Source organism: Scyliorhinus torazame, chromosome 22 (genome assembly GCF_047496885.1).
Source record: "Scyliorhinus torazame isolate Kashiwa2021f chromosome 22, sScyTor2.1, whole genome shotgun sequence".
NCBI lineage: Eukaryota > Metazoa > Chordata > Chondrichthyes > Carcharhiniformes > Scyliorhinidae > Scyliorhinus > Scyliorhinus torazame.
Window position 1 is genome coordinate 55,077,650 of NC_092728.1, and position 16,622 is coordinate 55,094,271.

Genomic DNA, 16,622 nt, shown 5'->3' on the forward strand with positions numbered 1-16,622 from the left:
CTACCTTTTAACTCCTCACACCACCTGGCTTAATTTTATTGCTTTTGCAATTAATAGGTCGATCATTTAATAATTTAGTAGGACGCTTCAGGGATACTTACGCTACTTGTCTCAGACTTGTAACTGCTTAGAGCACAGCAAACAGCCCCAGGGTATACTGCTAGGCTATGCATCACTCCAGCACCATGTACACAAACTCTCATGCGTAGGCACCAGTCATAAAATGCTGGTTAGTGAAAAACTAATAATTGGTATCAAACCAAAGTTCAAAACATTTCATTCTTTCAGATATGTGGGACTATTTTAAGGTGATTGAACAACTGCAGTTTCAGTAATGAATTATGTAGCATGATTATCTGGGTTTTACTTCTTCAGCTCCAAATGGGGTGGCACGGTAGCATATGGTTAGCACTGTTGCTTCACAGTGCTAGAGTCCCGGATTTCATTCCCGCTTGGGTCACTATCTGTACTGCATCTGCACATTCTCCCCGCGTCTGCGTGGGTTTCTTCCGGGCGCTCTGGTTTCATAGATACATAGTTATATAGAAGATAGGAGCGGGAGGAGGCCTTTTGGCCCTTCGAGCCTGCTCCGCCATTCGTCACGATCATGGCTGATCATCCAACTCAATAGCCTAATCCTGCTTTCTCCCCATAGCCTATGATCCCATTCTCCCCAAGTGCTATATCTAGCCGCCTCTTGAATATATTCAAAAATTTAGCGTCAACTACTTCCTGTGGTAATGAATTCCACAGGCTCACCACTCTTTGTGTATAGGAATGTCTCCTTGTCTCTGTCCGAAATGGTTTACCCTGAATCCTCAGGCTGTGACTCCTGGTTCTGGACACACCCATCATTGGTAACATCTTCCCTGCATCTGCCCTGTCTAGTCCTGTTAGAATTTTGTAAGTCTCTATGAGATCCCCCCTCATTCTTCTGATCTCCAGCGAGAACAATCCCAACCTAGTCAATCTCTCTTCATGTGACAGTCCTGCCATACTTGGAATCAGTCTGGTAAACATTTGCTGCACTCCCTCGAGAGCAAGAACATCCTTCCTCAGAGAAGGAGACCAAAACTGTACATAATACTCCAAGTGTGGCCTCAACAAGGCCCTGTACAATTGCAGCAACACATCCCTGCTTCTATACTCGAAACCTCTTGCAATCAAGGTCAACATACCATTAGCCTTTTTTACCGCCTATGCACCTGCATGCTTACCTTCAGCGAATGGTGCCTAAGGACACCCAGGTCCCGCTGCACACTCCCCTATCCCAATTTACAACCATTCAGGTAGTAATCTGCCTTCCTGTTTTTGCTTCCAAAATGAATAACCTCACACTTATCCAAATTATACTGCATCTGCCATTGGTTTGCCCACTCGCTCAACCTGTCCAGATCTTGCTGTAGGATCCCTGCATCCTTATCACAATTCACCCTCGCACCTAATTTGCAAACTTTGAGATGTTACATTTTGTTCCCTCATCCAAATCATTAATATATATTGTGAATAGCTGGGGTCCGAGCACCGATCCCTGTGGTGCCCCACTGGTTACTGCCTGCCAATTTGAAAAGGACCCATTAATCCCTACTCTTTGATTCCTCTCTGCCAACCAGTTTTCTATCCACCTCAATACATTTCTCCCAATCCCATGCCTTTCAATTTTGCACAATAATCACTTATGCGGGACTTTGTCAAATGCCTTCTTCCCACATCTAGCCTGTCTGGGCCCATCAGGATTTTATACATTTCTATGAGATCCCCTCTCATTCCTGTACACTTCAGTGAGTACAAGCCCAGTCGATCCAGTCTTTCTTCATATGTCAGTCCTGCTATCCCGGGAATTAGTCTGGTGCACCTTCGCTGGACACCCTCAATAGCCGGGGGCTGAGGGTGGGAGACCCTCTTTAATGCCACTTCACAGCCCAGGAAGGTACTACAACCACAGCGTCGCTACTGGGATGCCAGTCCTCTGACTGGGCCAACATCGCTGGGAAGTGGCTCACTAATATATCACAAAGCACAGAAGATGACTTGAAAAATAGTGAACGCAAACCAAAAAATAGTCCATCAGGGATAGTTTAAAAGAGAAAAGATAAAGCGCAATGGATATTTATAAAAACTTGTCAATTTGAGCATTTTATTCTTTTGTACCTCCTTGAGAAAATATATTTGAAAGAGGTTTATTAAAAATCCTTGTAATGGGATTATTGCAATTCTAATATTTTAAAGCAACCTCTGTTAAGCTTTTGAAACCTCCTTTTGCTTCCAAGAAAAGTTTTGGGTGCGATTTTAGTTGTAAGGCCCTCTACCTGGTCTAAAGGTTCTCGCTTCTACTTGGCATCAATGACAGGCAACGACTTTGATATTGCCCCTCTAAAAGCGGTCCATCTTTATTGAACCACTACCATCAGTGCGTACTCATGATAATTCTGGTTGCTTTAGTTTCCCTGTGTGAAAGAGTCTGTCCCAGTACTCCAAGCTTGCTTTTTGTCCATTTACTTTTTAAAAAAAAGTTATTTCACTATCTATCACTCATTCTTTCTCCAAATGACTCCTGGTTAAGTCTCTTTTGAAGGTCACGTTTGAAGGACCATAGCCAGCTGGAATCTGCTTTGTTGTCTCCACCACTTTTATCAATCTCGAAAGCTGGGAGAAGGAGACATATTTATTGTCCCTGAACAAAGTACAATCTGTTTATCTTCTCTGCCGCAAGCACTGAAGCAAAATGATGTTGTAGAATATCAGCCATGATCTCATTGAATGGCAGAGCAGGGTTGAAGGGCTGAACAGCCTACTCCTATTTATTATTTTCTTACATTCACGCCCATAGTTTAAGCCATTTTTGCAGATGGTGCTAATTCTAGTAAGGTCTTGTCTTGGCTACGTTAACCATCCTGCTTTGCGTCTCCAAGCCCATAGTTCAGTTCAATGCAGTTCTTTAAATATATTTGATCTGGGTTATTTTTTTTGCCTCAATATTCCATGTCACCAACATGAGGCAGACTCCTCACAATGAATAACACCACAACCAGTCTGCTGTCCTTGAATTAAAAATAATGAAGGAAAAGTTACATAGTTAAAAACTGATTGCATATTGAAAGCTGAATTAATGCGTTGGTTTACACACAGCATAGAACATAGAACATGGAACATACAGTGCAGAAGGAGGCCATTCGGCCCATCGAGTCTGCACCGATCCACTTAAGCCCTCACTTCCACCCGATCCCCGTAACCGGCCCTTACAAAGAGCACCCGACTGAAGACCACATATCTACCCTATCCCCGTAACCCAGTAACCCCTACTTAACATTTTGTGGACACTAAGGGCAATTTATCATGGCCAATCCACCTAACCCACACATCCTTGGACTGTTGGAGGAAACCGGAGCACCCGGAGGAAACCCACGCAGACACGGGGAGAACGTGCAGACTCCGCACGGATAGTGACCCAGCGGGGAATCAAACCCACTGTGAAGACACAGTGCTATTCACTTGTGCTACCGTGCTGCCAGCGTCAGTGTATAGCAACTACAGAAAAGTCTTATCAAGTCTCCAGTGTACATTTAACATAGTGACGGAATAGGATAATTCAACAAGATCAAACCCTATCAGTGAGTGGCAGTATATTCTTGTAGGTCAACAAGTAAAGGATTACCTCCTGATTCTGTGCAAAACCCAATCCATTGGAGGCAATCTCTAAATCCTATGAATGCTATAATCTGCATATCCAGAATGCGTTTTTGTTTAATCCTTAAGGATGCATTACTGTGTTGGAAATCTGTCAGATGTTGTACCAGGATCATTTGGGGTGCATTTCCAGGCTTATTTCCCTCAATGGTTCATCATTTAATATTTCATGTCCTATTTTCAGACACAAAAGACATTTTTTCATTTTTCTTCTTTTAAAAAAGGCACTCAGCTCTGCAGGTGAATTGCCAGCCACCTGCCAGTAAGCTGCCAGGGTTGTCTGTGATGAAGAGTAAAATCAAATAGAGTGCACCATGGGCATCTGATGTTCGCCTGTTACTTTTCCGTCGGGGTGTGTTAGATTAAAATGGCATTGTTTTAGTAACAGGATGATTTTGAAAATGGTCTCAGCTCTGTGAACAATTGAAGAGCTTCACACTTTAATGTTTTTGCAGGAGATTAATTGGGAAAGGAGGGAGAGGGCAACTGGATTGTATTAAAATCATTCTACATGATGTGTAGATGTTCAGATACAGCTGATGTCCTGGCAAAGTTGTCGACTTTACATTGTGGGTAAGGGCTTAGCAATTGTTCATGTGTTCATGTGTTCATAGCAGTACTGTTCACTTTTACCGCCCATATTTTTTAGAAAATAATACAGGAACAGCAAAAGTAATTCATCCCATCGTGCCTCTGTCAGTCTTTGGAGCATGTCATCCAATTATTTTTAGTCCTCCTGCTCTTTGGCCAAAGCACAGCATTTTGTTTTTCCTTTTTAAAATTTATATCTAATTCGAATCTGAAAGTTGCTCCCACCCTGTCCGACTGTGCATTCTGGACCAAACACCTCACTGCACGAAAAATATCCCCTTCGTCTGCCTTTGCTCAGGGGCTGGGTGGATGGGAGGTGGCGGGGAGGAGATGCAATAATTAATGGGGTAGAGTCTTAAAATCACGATTAAACCAAAATCAATTCATTATTTTGTTACAAACGCAGTAATCTTTGCTGCACTGCCTGCTGACACTAGGTAAAAGTGATCATTTATTTCCAACATTCAAGTGCTTTACAACCAATTGTGGTTAATGTACTACCTTAGGGCACTGTAATATCGTTTGTTCACATCAGGTTACACAGCTACAAATGGCTATTGCCTGTGTGACAATAGCAGTAAAATACACCAGGCACATCAGAAATATATAGAATGAGTTACTAAATCTTTTGTCTTTTCCTTATCGCAAAACAGGAGATAGTTATGTTACCACAACAGGATATAGTGTTTCAATGATTTTGAAGCTCTCCAGCCAAACAAAAAAGATCACTCTGATATCACGGGTGAAATTCTCCTGTATTGGCGCGATGTCCGCCGACCGGCGCCAAAAACGGCGCAAATCAGTCCGCCATCGCGCCGCCCCAAAGGTGTGGAATCCTCCGCATCTTGGGGGGCCGAGCCCTAACTTTGAGGAGCTAGGCCCGCGCCGGACTGATTTCCGCCCCACCAGCTGGCGGAAAAGGCCTTTGGTGCCCCGCCAGCTGGCCCGGAAATGACATTGCCGTGCGGCGCATGCACGGGAGCGTTCGTGGCCACTCACGGCATCCCCGCGCATGCGTGTGGAGGGAGTCCCTCCCGCCTCCGCCATGGTGGAGACCGTGGCGAAGGCAGAAGGAAAAGAGTGCCTCCACGGCACAGGCCCGCCCGCGGATCGTTGGGCCCCGATCGCGGGCCAGGCCACCATGGGGGCACCCCCCGGGGCCAGATCGCCCCGCGCCACCCCCAGGACCCCGGAGCCCGCCCCCGCCGCCTTGTCGCGCCGTTAAGAGAGGTGGTTTAATCAACGCCGGCGGGACAGGCATTCTAGCAGCGGGATTTCGGCCCATCTGGGCTGGAGAATCGCGGGGGGGCCAACCGGCGTGGCGCGATTCCCGCCCCCGCCAAATCTCCGGTGCCGGAGAATTCGGCAACCGGTGGGGGCGGGATTCACGCCCGCCCCCGGCAATTCTCTGACCCGGCGGGGGGTCGGAGAATCTCACCCCCTATCTTTTTGATCTGGCCTGCAATGAGTATCCCTTAAGAGACAAAGTGAATTCAACAGTTTCCATCATTAGAATCCACCTGTACATTTAACAATACTTCATTTGAGCTAAGTCAAAGATCATTAGGAGTGCATCAATGAAGAACCCCATTACCTACATGTAGTGCTGATATCTTGCATGCATAATAAATTCATTGAGTAAGACGTTTTGCCTTAGAAATACATTTTACTTTGTCAAATAAAACTCTACCCTATCATTAGATTGATAGCACGGTCACAAGTTTAAGGTTCCCAAAGTCAAAGTGGCTGCATATTTGCTTACTCTGTTTTCTGCTACAAATTGTTCAGAACATTCAACAATTATTTGTCATTAGTTGCAGTGTCACATGGAATCCCTACAGTGCAGAAGGAGGCCATTCGGCCCATCGAGTCTGCACCGGCTCTTGCTCTAATAGAGCACCCTATCTAGGCCCAATCCCCCACTCCTATCCCCGCAACTCCACCAAACGCTTGGGCAATTTAGCATGGCCAATTCACCTAACCTGCGCAACTTTGGACTCTGGGAGGAAACCAGAGCACCCGGAGGAAACCCACGCAGACACGGGGAGAAAGTGCAAACTCCACACAGTCACCCGAGGCCAGAGTCGAATCTGGGACCCGAGCGCTGTGAGGCAACAGTGCTAACCACTGTGCCACCGTGCTGCCCGGCAACTTAGCCTCACACTCCGTAATGCTCTCCTGAATTGTTCCAACCCTTTACTTTACTCTACCTTCACAACATGTTCAAACCATATTCTGTCTCATATTGCCCCTGCACTATCTTTATTCCATGAGGAAATCCCCATAATATTCAGCTGTCATTAAAGATGCTATTTAACTACCGAGCAATGTTGTTTCACTCATTATTATTTGAGTAATCTGTGTAAGAACGTTTACAGTGTAACACCGGATTCAAAAAGACAGCACCTCTGGCAGGGCGGCATTCCCTCAGCATGTGCAATGTCAAACTTGATTTTTGCGAGAGGGACTGCTAACTCAGAGGTGTGAATGCAATTGTTGTAAGCTGCACGAGACCCACGGGGTAGAAGCAATGAGTCTCCCCGTGTGTCTCGTTGTATATGAGCTCCCCCACTGCAGAGCAGGCAGTCCTTGGACTCTCGAATAATCTGTAATATAAAGGTCTGCCATCTTTGATACCGACACGCCTGGGATCTGGAGAGCATTGTATATACTTTAAACTTTGAAATGAAACTAGTTTCTGTTATGCACTCATCTCAGACTTGTCTGTGGTCACTAAAGCAACCAACAAAACAAGGACATTTTACAATTACATATCAATAAGAAGCATAGTACGAAGTCTTACAACACCAGGTTAAAGTCCAACAGGTTTGTTTCGATGTCACTAGCTTTCGGAGCGCTGCTCCTTCCTCAGGTGTTGTAAGACTTCGTACTGTGCTCACCCCAGTCCAACGCCGGCATCTCCACAATAAGAAGCATAACATTGGCCATGATAATGTTGTCCCAAAAAAAGTTAGGTGGGGTGAATGGGATAAGAGCAGGGGATTGGGCCTAAGTAGGGTTGGAGCAAGGACGGAATGGCCTCCTTCGGCACTGGAGGGATTCTATTCTATTTTATTTTCGCAACTTAATCTTTCAATCCAACAATGCTATGTTCCTTGGATGGAGTGTGGGTGGCAGAATTTCCATTTGGTGGTCAAGGGAACAACAGCAACCCTAACTTTGGTCAACAAGGCTTCAAACCAGGGTATAGTGCAGTGGTGAATGACCCCTCTCAGCAGCAGAGAATATGTTTTTCAGTTGAATCTAAGAAAAAATAAATGTTTCAAACAATGGGAAACGAGGAACTAAAGCAGGACAGATTTTTAGGAGTCCAAGTACACAAACCATTGAAATCTATTGAACAGGTACAGAAAGCTTTAATTGGAGTGTTAGCCTTTACTTTAAGAGTGTGAGAATACAAAAGGGGTGGAGGTTGTGCCCTGCAGTTGTGAAAAGCTCTGATTAGGTTGCAGTTGGGACACATATGGCCTGTGCAACACATCTCTGGAAGGTTATATTGGTCGTGCAAAGATGCAGCACAGACTCACCAGAATAATACTGGGGCTTCGAGGGTTAAATTATGAGGACAGGTTTCATAAATGCGGCTTATATTCTCGTGAGCCAAGAACATTAATGGAGTGGGTTTTGCAGAGTTTGAAATACTGAAAAGACTTGGTGGGGGATATGTGTAGAAATGATTTCCTCCGGGGAGGTGGTGGTGGTGAGGGTGTGCGTGCTGGTCACGAGCAAAGGATTCACAAACGCACAATTAAAGGAAAGCTATTAAAAAGCAATGCACAGGAACACATTTTTACACAATAGGTCATGGAAAACTGAACTAGTCTCTCCCAAAAGATGGTGGAGGCTGGGATAATTGGAGCTTCAAAATCAATAGATGTTTGTTAGATAAGGGTGCCGAGGGATATAGAGCAGGTAAATGCAGCTGAGGAAGCGATCAATCGGGATCTAATTGAATAGTGGGGCAGAACTGATGGGTTGAATGGCCTGTTGTGTTATGCTGCTTCGGATAACACAGGCTGCTACTTGATGCAGTCTTAACTAAAGGATGCTCCAGTCTCTGAAATGAGTTCAACGTGTTTATTGAACTAGGAACACAGTTCTCAAATGAGTTCAACTCTCTGCTAATCTAACTGTAGTAACTCAGTCTAACTGTACCAGCTTGCTCAAAGCCACGTGCTGGGATGTGATGCTGCTGATCAACCCTGTCTAACTCTCTAGATGTCTGTCCGTGGAAAGAGGCAGGGTGTGAGTGCCTCGTCCCTTTTATAGTGTTTATGTCATGCCCCCTTGTGGTGATGCCACCTCTGAGTGTCCTGACTGCCCATTGGTTGTGTCCTATTCTGAGTGTTCATTGGTTACATGTTTGCATATCATGACATCTCCCCTTTTTTTTTCCAGATGTGTATACATGTGGAATGTGTCTGTCTAATGTGACTGACAAAGGAATACAGAACAGAACGAACAAAACAAATGCTCATAAGTCCAGTCTCTGAGGCTTGCGTCTGATCCTCGTCGACCGCCGGAGAGGTGGTGGAGGGGATGACGGTGTCTTGACAGGCGAGTGGGAGACACGACTGGTGGCCTTGTGGTTCGAGGTGGCTGGAGGTGGCAATTCGACATGTGGAAATGGAGGGGAAAGTGGTTGTGGGCAAGCAACTTGTCGCAGTGCCCTTCGATTCCTTCGCACAGTGGAGCCATCAGCCATACATAAGACATAGGATCTGGGCGCGGCCTGTCGAACAACGACAGCTGGAACAGACCACCCACCATCCGGTATCTAGATCCTGACCGTGTCTGCCAGGGATAGCACGTCCAGATCGGTGGCATGTGCGTCATAGCCCTGCTTCTGGCTGTCGCGAAGCTGCTGCATCTTCTGCGGCACCGGGATGTGATCAAGGCTGAGCAGGTGTATGGCTGGAAGCATCGTCCGCAGGTCCCTGTTCATCAGCATTCGCGTGGAATAGGTCAATGCCAACCTTGGACCACGGAGTGGTCTCCAGGTCATGTGGGGAGTGTCTCCTTGCTCTGCGCTGGTTGGAACCTCTGACAGGTTTCGCACTTTAGGACCATGTCCGTGATGTCCTGGTTGATGCCGGGCCAGTTGACAGCTTGTCAGGCCCTGCACTTTTCTACGCCCAGGTGTCCCTCATGAATCTGCCGCAGCACCAAGCTCTGGAGATGTAACGGGATGACTACCCTGTCCAGCATGAGCAGGATGCAGTCGATCAGCGTCAGGTCATCCTTGACGTTGTAGAATAGAGAGCATTTCCCTTTCTGCCAGCCATTGCTGAGGTTGTGGATGATTCACTGCAACAGTGGGTCTTTGGCCACCTCTTCTCGGATGAGAACAATCTTCTCATGTGTAACTGGGAGAGTGCTTGCACACAGTTGTACCTGCAATTCAATGTGCTCGATGATCTCCAGTGGTTCACTGGGTGAGTTGACGGAGCGGTACAATGCAGCGGTGATGATGAGCTCCTTGGTGTGTACACCAAATTGAAATCATACCTCCGGAGTTTGAGCAGAATTCTCTGCAAACGAGGCATCATGTCTGATGTGCTGGGTATTCTGGATCCATGGAACACAGACAGGTCACCAACACTTGAAATAGTGCAACACTATTTTATTGAATCATTAACTGTTTAACATACTCTGACTGTGGGTTAACACGATACTAGCTTTAACTAAAAACCTTTGCTGCAGGCTGTGAGCTCTGTCCTCCTAGCTAGCTGCAGCTTGAATCAGCGGGAACTCTGATGCCCCCTGTCTTTATAGTGCGTGTGCTCTAACTGGTGATTGGCTGCGGTGTTGTGTGTGTTGATTGGTCCCACTGCGTGTCCATCAGTGTGTGTCTGCACCATGATATACTGGTGTATATTATGACATCCCCCCTTTTATTAAAAAATGTACCTGTGTGGCAATAAATAGTGTATGGTGAGAATGTCCCTGACTATGTGTGTGCGAAATATTTACAGGACTATGTACATGAGAACAAAGCTATTTACATGGGAAGGTGCCTGGTGCAGAAAAACAGTGTGTCACAAGAATAACGAGATGAACACTATATACAAACCACTTGAACGATTAAACGGAAGAACAGAACAGACCAGAGAGTCCATTAGTGCACAAAGTTCACAAATTAAGTCTCTGAGGTGGGCGACGAATTCTGGCTGCCCGCCTCAAGGGTGGGTCAGGAGGGGGCTGGACTATAAGACCATAAGACCATAAGACATAGGAGCGGAAGTAAGGCCATTCGGCCCATCGAGTCCACTCCGCCATTCAATCATGGCTGATTTCAACTCCATTTACCCGCTCTCTCTCCATAGCCCTTAATTCCTCGAGAAATCAAGAATTTATCAACTTCTGTCTTAAAGACACTCAACGTCCCGGCCTCCACCGCCCTCTGTGGCAATGAATTCCACAGACCCACCACTCTCTGGCTGAAAACATTTCTCCTCATCTCTGTTCTAAAGTGACTCCCTTTTATTCTAAGGCTGTGCCCCCAGGTCCTAGTCTCCCCTGCTAATGGAAACAACTTCCCTACGTCCACCCTATCTAAGCCATTCATTATCTTGTAAGTTTCCATTAGATCTCCCCTCAACCTCCTAAACTCCAATGAATATAATCCCAGGATCCTCACATGTTCATCGTATGTTAGGCCTACCATTCCTGGGATCATCCGTGTGAATATCTGTTGGATCCGCTCCAGTGCCAGTATGTCCTTCCTGAGGTGTGGGGCCCAAAATTGCTCACAGTATTCTAAATGGGGCCTAACTGGTGCTTTATAAAGCTTCAGAAGTACATCCCTGCTTTTGTATTCCAAGCCTCTTGAGATAAATGACAACATTGCATTTGCTTTCTTAATTACGGACTCAACCTGCAAGTTTACCTTTAGAGAATCCTGGACTAGGACTCCCAAGTCCCTTTGCACTTCAGCATTATGAATTTTGTCACCGTTTAGAAAATAGTCCTGTCCTCTATTCTTTTTTCCAAAGTGCAAGACCTCGCACTTGCCCACGTTGAATTTCATCAACCATTTCTTGGACCACTCTCCTAAACTGTCTAAATCTTTCTGCAGCCTCCCCACCTCCTCCATACTACCTGCCCCTCCACCTATCTTTGTATCATCGGCAAACTTAGCCAGAATGCCCCCAGTCCCGTCATCTAGATCGTTAATATATAAAGAGAACAGCTGTGGCCCCAACACTGAACCCTGCGGGACACCACTCGTCACCGGTTGCCATTCCGACTGCGTCAGAGTGAGGAGGATGCATAGTGACCGGGATCTCTGCATAGTCTATGGCAGGGTCAGCAGGAGGGCGCGGCGACAGTGGAGGATCACGTAGCGAGCGTGGAACGAGACGAAGGGCACGTCGATTGCGGCGCAGAATGGAGCCATCCCGGTAGACGAACCAGGAATGAGCGGGGGGCCACCTGCCGAAGGACCACGGCGGTTGCAGACCAACGACCATCCGGAAGATGGATGCGGACGTTGTCATCTGGAGCCACAGCAGGGCGATCAGCTGTACGGGAGTCATGAGCCGCCTTGTGCTGTGCACGAGACAGCTGCATCCGGCGAAGGACCGGAACGTGGTCGAGGTCTGTGACATGAATGGACGGCACCGTCATCCTCAGGGTGCGACCCATGAGCAGCTGGGCAGGCGACAGGCCAGTGGACAGTGGGGCGCAGCGATAGGCCAGCAAGGCGAGGTAGAAATCGGACCCAGCATCGGCAGCCTGGCAGAGGAGCCGTTTGACCATGTGGACGCTCTTCTCCGCTTTGCCGTTGGATTGGGGGTACAGGGGACTGAATTTCACATGCACAATGTTGTACCTCCTGGCAAAGTTGGACTATTCCTGGCTTGCGAAGCAGGGACCATTGTCCGAAATAACAGTGAGTGGGATGCCGTGTCGAGTAAAGGTGTCCTTACAGGCAAGGATGACTGCAGGCGCTGTGATGTCGTATCACCTCTGGGTTATTTGAAAAGTAGTCCACAATCAGGACATGGTCTCTACCCAGCGCGTGGAATAGGCCGATGCCCACATTGGTCCAAGGTGACGTGACCAAATCATGGGGCTGCAGGCTCTCACGTGGTTGGGCCGGCTGGAAGCACTGACAAGTGGGGCAGTTGAGCACTGTGTTGGCTATGTCGTCATTGATGCCGGGCCAGTACACTGCCTCTCGGGCCTGTCGGCGGCACTTTTTCACGCCAAGATGGCCCTCGTGTAGCTGTTCCAGGACAAGCTGGCGCATGCTATGCGGGATGACGTTGCGGTCCAGTTTCAGCAGAACCCCGTCTACTACCGCCAGATCATCTGTGACGTTATAGAACTGAGGGCATTGGCCCTTGAGCCACCCGTCTGTTAGGTGGGGCGTGACATGCTGTAGCAAAGGGTCAGCCGCCGTCTTGCGGCGAATTTGGACGAGGCGTTCATCCGTGGCAGGTAGATTGGAAGTCACGAAGGCCACATGGGCGTCAAACTGACAGACGAATCCCGCTGGGTCACACTGAGTGTTGACTGCCCTGGAGAGAGCGTCAGCAATGATGAGGTCTTTGCCTGGGGTGTATACCAGCTGGAAGTCATATCGCCGGAGCTTGAGAAGAATGCGCTGGAGGCGAGGTGTCATGTCGTTCAAGTCTTTCTGTATTATATTGACTAGTGGGCGATGGTCGGTCTCGACGATGAATTGAGGAAGTCCGTACACATAATCGTGAAACTTAACCACACTGGTCAGAAGGCACAGGCACTCCTTCTCTATCTGCGCATAGCGCTGTTCCGTGGGGGTCATGACGTGTGACGCATGTGCAATGGGGGTCCATGATGAGGCCTCATCGCGTTGCAGGATCACTGCCCCAATGCCGGATTGACTGGCATCGGTCGAAATTTTGGTCTCTTTCGCTGGATCAAAGAAAGCTCAGACCGGGGCCGTGGTGAGTTTAGTTTTGAGTTCTCTCCATTCGCGCTCGTGGGCAGGGAGCCATTGGAGGTCTGTCGTCTTCCTGACCAGGTTCCTGAGAGCCGTGGTATGAGAGGCGAGGTTAGGGATAAACTTCCCTAAAAAGTTGACCATGGCCAGAAATCTTGTCCTCTGGCGTTTTCAGGGCTGTGATAGCAGCCACCTTGTCCGCGTCCGGCCGCACACCCAACTAGGAGATGTGGTCCCTGAGGAACTTAAGTGCCGTCTGACCAAAAGAGCATTTGGCCCTGTTGAGGCGTAGGCCCTGCTCACGTATGCGTTTGAACACGTGCTGGAGGTGACTGACATGCTCCTGCGGGGTGGTGGACCAAATGATTATATCGTCGACATAGACGCGAACACCTTTAATGCCTTCCATCATTTGTTCCATGATCCTATGGAACACTTCTGAAGCAGATATGATCCCAAACGGCATCCTGTTGTAACAATATCTGCCAATGGGGGTATTGAATGTACACAGTTTCCTGCTGGATTTGTCAAGCTGGATTTGCCAGAACCCTTTTGAGGCGTCGAGTTTGGTGAAGAGCTTGGCGTGAGCCATCTCGCATGTGATCTCTTCGCGCTTGTGAATTGGATAATGTTCCCTCATGATATTTGCGATTCAGATCTTTGGGACCAATGCAAATTCTCAATTCGCGAGAAGGCTTTTTTACACATACCATGGAACTGACCCAGTCGGTTAGTTCCGTGACTCTGGAGATCACTCCTTAGTCCTGGAGGTCCTGCAGCTGCTGCTTGAGGCGGTCCTTAAGGGGACCCTGCGAGGTGCGTACAACACAGGCGTGACATTCTGTTTCAATAAGATCTTGTAGGTATATGGGAGCGAGCTCATGCCTTCGAAGACGTTGTGGTGCTGGTCGCTGATGGCGTCGAGTTGCACCCTGAAGTCAGTGTCCCGAAAGGCAGACGTGTCATCAGGATAGAGAGAGTGAATTCTCTGAACTAGGTTCAACAGCTTACATGCCTGCGCGCCAAGCAGGGAGGCTTTTGAAGAGCCCACGATTTCAAAGGGAAGGATGGCTTTGCGTGACCTGTGCGTCACTTCAAGTTGATATGAGCCGCTAGCAGCAATGACATTGCCATTATAATCCAATAGCTGGCAGGCGGATGGAAGGATGGCTGGTTTTCCACGAAGGCTTTGGAAGTCAGACCGTGCAATGAGATTGGCGGAGGCACCAGTGTCCAGGCGGAATCGTATTTGGGACCGGTTGACCGCCAGGGTGGCACACCACTCATCGTCTGGATCGATGTTGTATACCGACAGCGGCTGGTGTCTTTGCTTCGGGGACAGCCTGTTTTTTGTCACGACACCTCGAAAAGGCGCCTTCGGGTCCTCGGTGTCACTGCTGTGTGGGAGGTCCGCATCTTACTCGGTGACCATGGGTTAAAATGCCCAGATATTCCTGCGAGGCTGGCTGAAGCGATATGAATTGGCAGGCTGAGCTACTCGGCAGAAGGCAGCATAGTGGCCAAGTCTGCCACATCGTAGGCATTGTCGAGGTTTTGCAGGACATTGCCGTTTTAAATGGGCGGAGCCACAGTTGCCGCATGTCGTAGCGTCAGCACGCTCGCTGCACCACCGCGCATGCGCGGTGCGGTCGTGCGTGGTGCGCGCCTGGGCATTGCGTTCTCCGACGTCGACGTCCCCTAGTTTGGTGCGCACAAGCGCGGGAGTCCGCGAAAAGTGTGTGAAATGGTCGCCCTCATCCAGGCTGAGGCCCTGGAGTTGCTCAATCACTTGGACCCGTTGCACCTCGTGGGGACGTTGCCGCGTCGTTTCAGCCGCTTGAATGTGGGAATACCGACTCGTGGCATTTTCGTGTAAGACACAGGTCTCAGTGGCGATTGCTCGGGTGAGCTGCTTTACTTTGAGGAGCTGCTGTCTTCGGGGGTCCGACTGAACACCGAAAACGATCTGGTCGCATATCATGGAGTCGGAGGAGGGCCTGTAGCTGCAAGACTGCGCAAGGTTGCGGAGGTGCGTGAGAAAGGATTGGTAAGGTTCATCCTTACCCTGCAAACGTTGTTGGAACACGTAGCGCTCAAAACTTTCATTCACCTCTACGCTGCAGTGAGTGTCAAACTTGAGGAGGACCGTCTTGAACTTTGTTTTATCTTCATCATCCGCAAGGTGAGAGAATTAAAATGTGGATGGCATGGTCTCCGGCCGTGGATAGGAGGAGAGCAATCTTCCTGGTATCCGAGGCATCCTCCCTGTCTGTGGCCTCAAGGAAGAGCTGGAAGCGCTGTTTGAATATCTTCCAGTTGGCCCCTAGGTTGCTGGCGATGCGGAGCGGCGGCGGCGGGCTGATGTTGTCCATGTTGCAGCATGACGGAATGCTGGCGGAAGGCAGATCACTTGCAGGTAGGTCTAAGAAGTGCTAATATCCCTCAACACCTGGTATCATGATGTGTTGGCTGTTCTGGATCCGTGGAACACATTCAGATCACCAACACTTGAAATAGTGCAACACTATTTTATTGAATCATTAACTGTTTAACACACTCTGACTGTGGGTTAACACGACACTAGCTTTCACTAAAAACCTTTGCCTTGTCCTAACCAGTCGATGCACTCAGCACATGGTGAATGTCTATGCTGCAGGCTGTGAGCTCTGTCCTCCTAGCTAGCTGCAGCTCGAATGAGCGGGAACTCTGATGCCCCCTGTCTTTATAGTGCGTGTGCTCTAACTGGTGATTGGCTGCGGTGTTGTGTGTGTTGATTGGTCCCACTGCGTGTCCATCAGTGTGTGTCTGCACCATGATATACTGGTGTATATTATGACAATGTAATTCAGGTCCTTTTCGATGATGTGGACCAGAGGCCTATGATCTGGCTCAACAGTAAATGTTCGCAAGAGGTAGACATAATCATGAAATTTGAGGATGCCGATGAGAAGACCTAAACACTCCTTCTCAATCTGCGCATTTCTGGTCTCAGTTGGTGTCATTGCCCTTGACGCGTATGCTGCTGGTACCCTGGATGATGTGTCGTCTCTTTGAAGCAACACCGCCCCAATGCCATCCTGACTCGCATCTGTGGATATCTTGGTCTCTCGGTCTGGGTCAAAGAATGCAAGGACGGGTGCAGTGGTGAGCTTGGCTTTCAGCTCCAGCCACTCTGTTCAGTGCTCCTCCTTCCACTCAAAGGCGGTTGATTTTTTCACCATGTTGCGTAGGGCCGTGGTGTGTGTGGCCAAATTCGGGATGAACTTGCGAAGGAAATTGACCATTCGCAGAAAGTGCAGTACTGCCTTCTTGTCCTCGGGGACTTTCATTGCCTCGATGGCTTTAATTTTATCTGTGCCCGGGCGCACACAGTGTTGCGAAATCTGATCGCCCA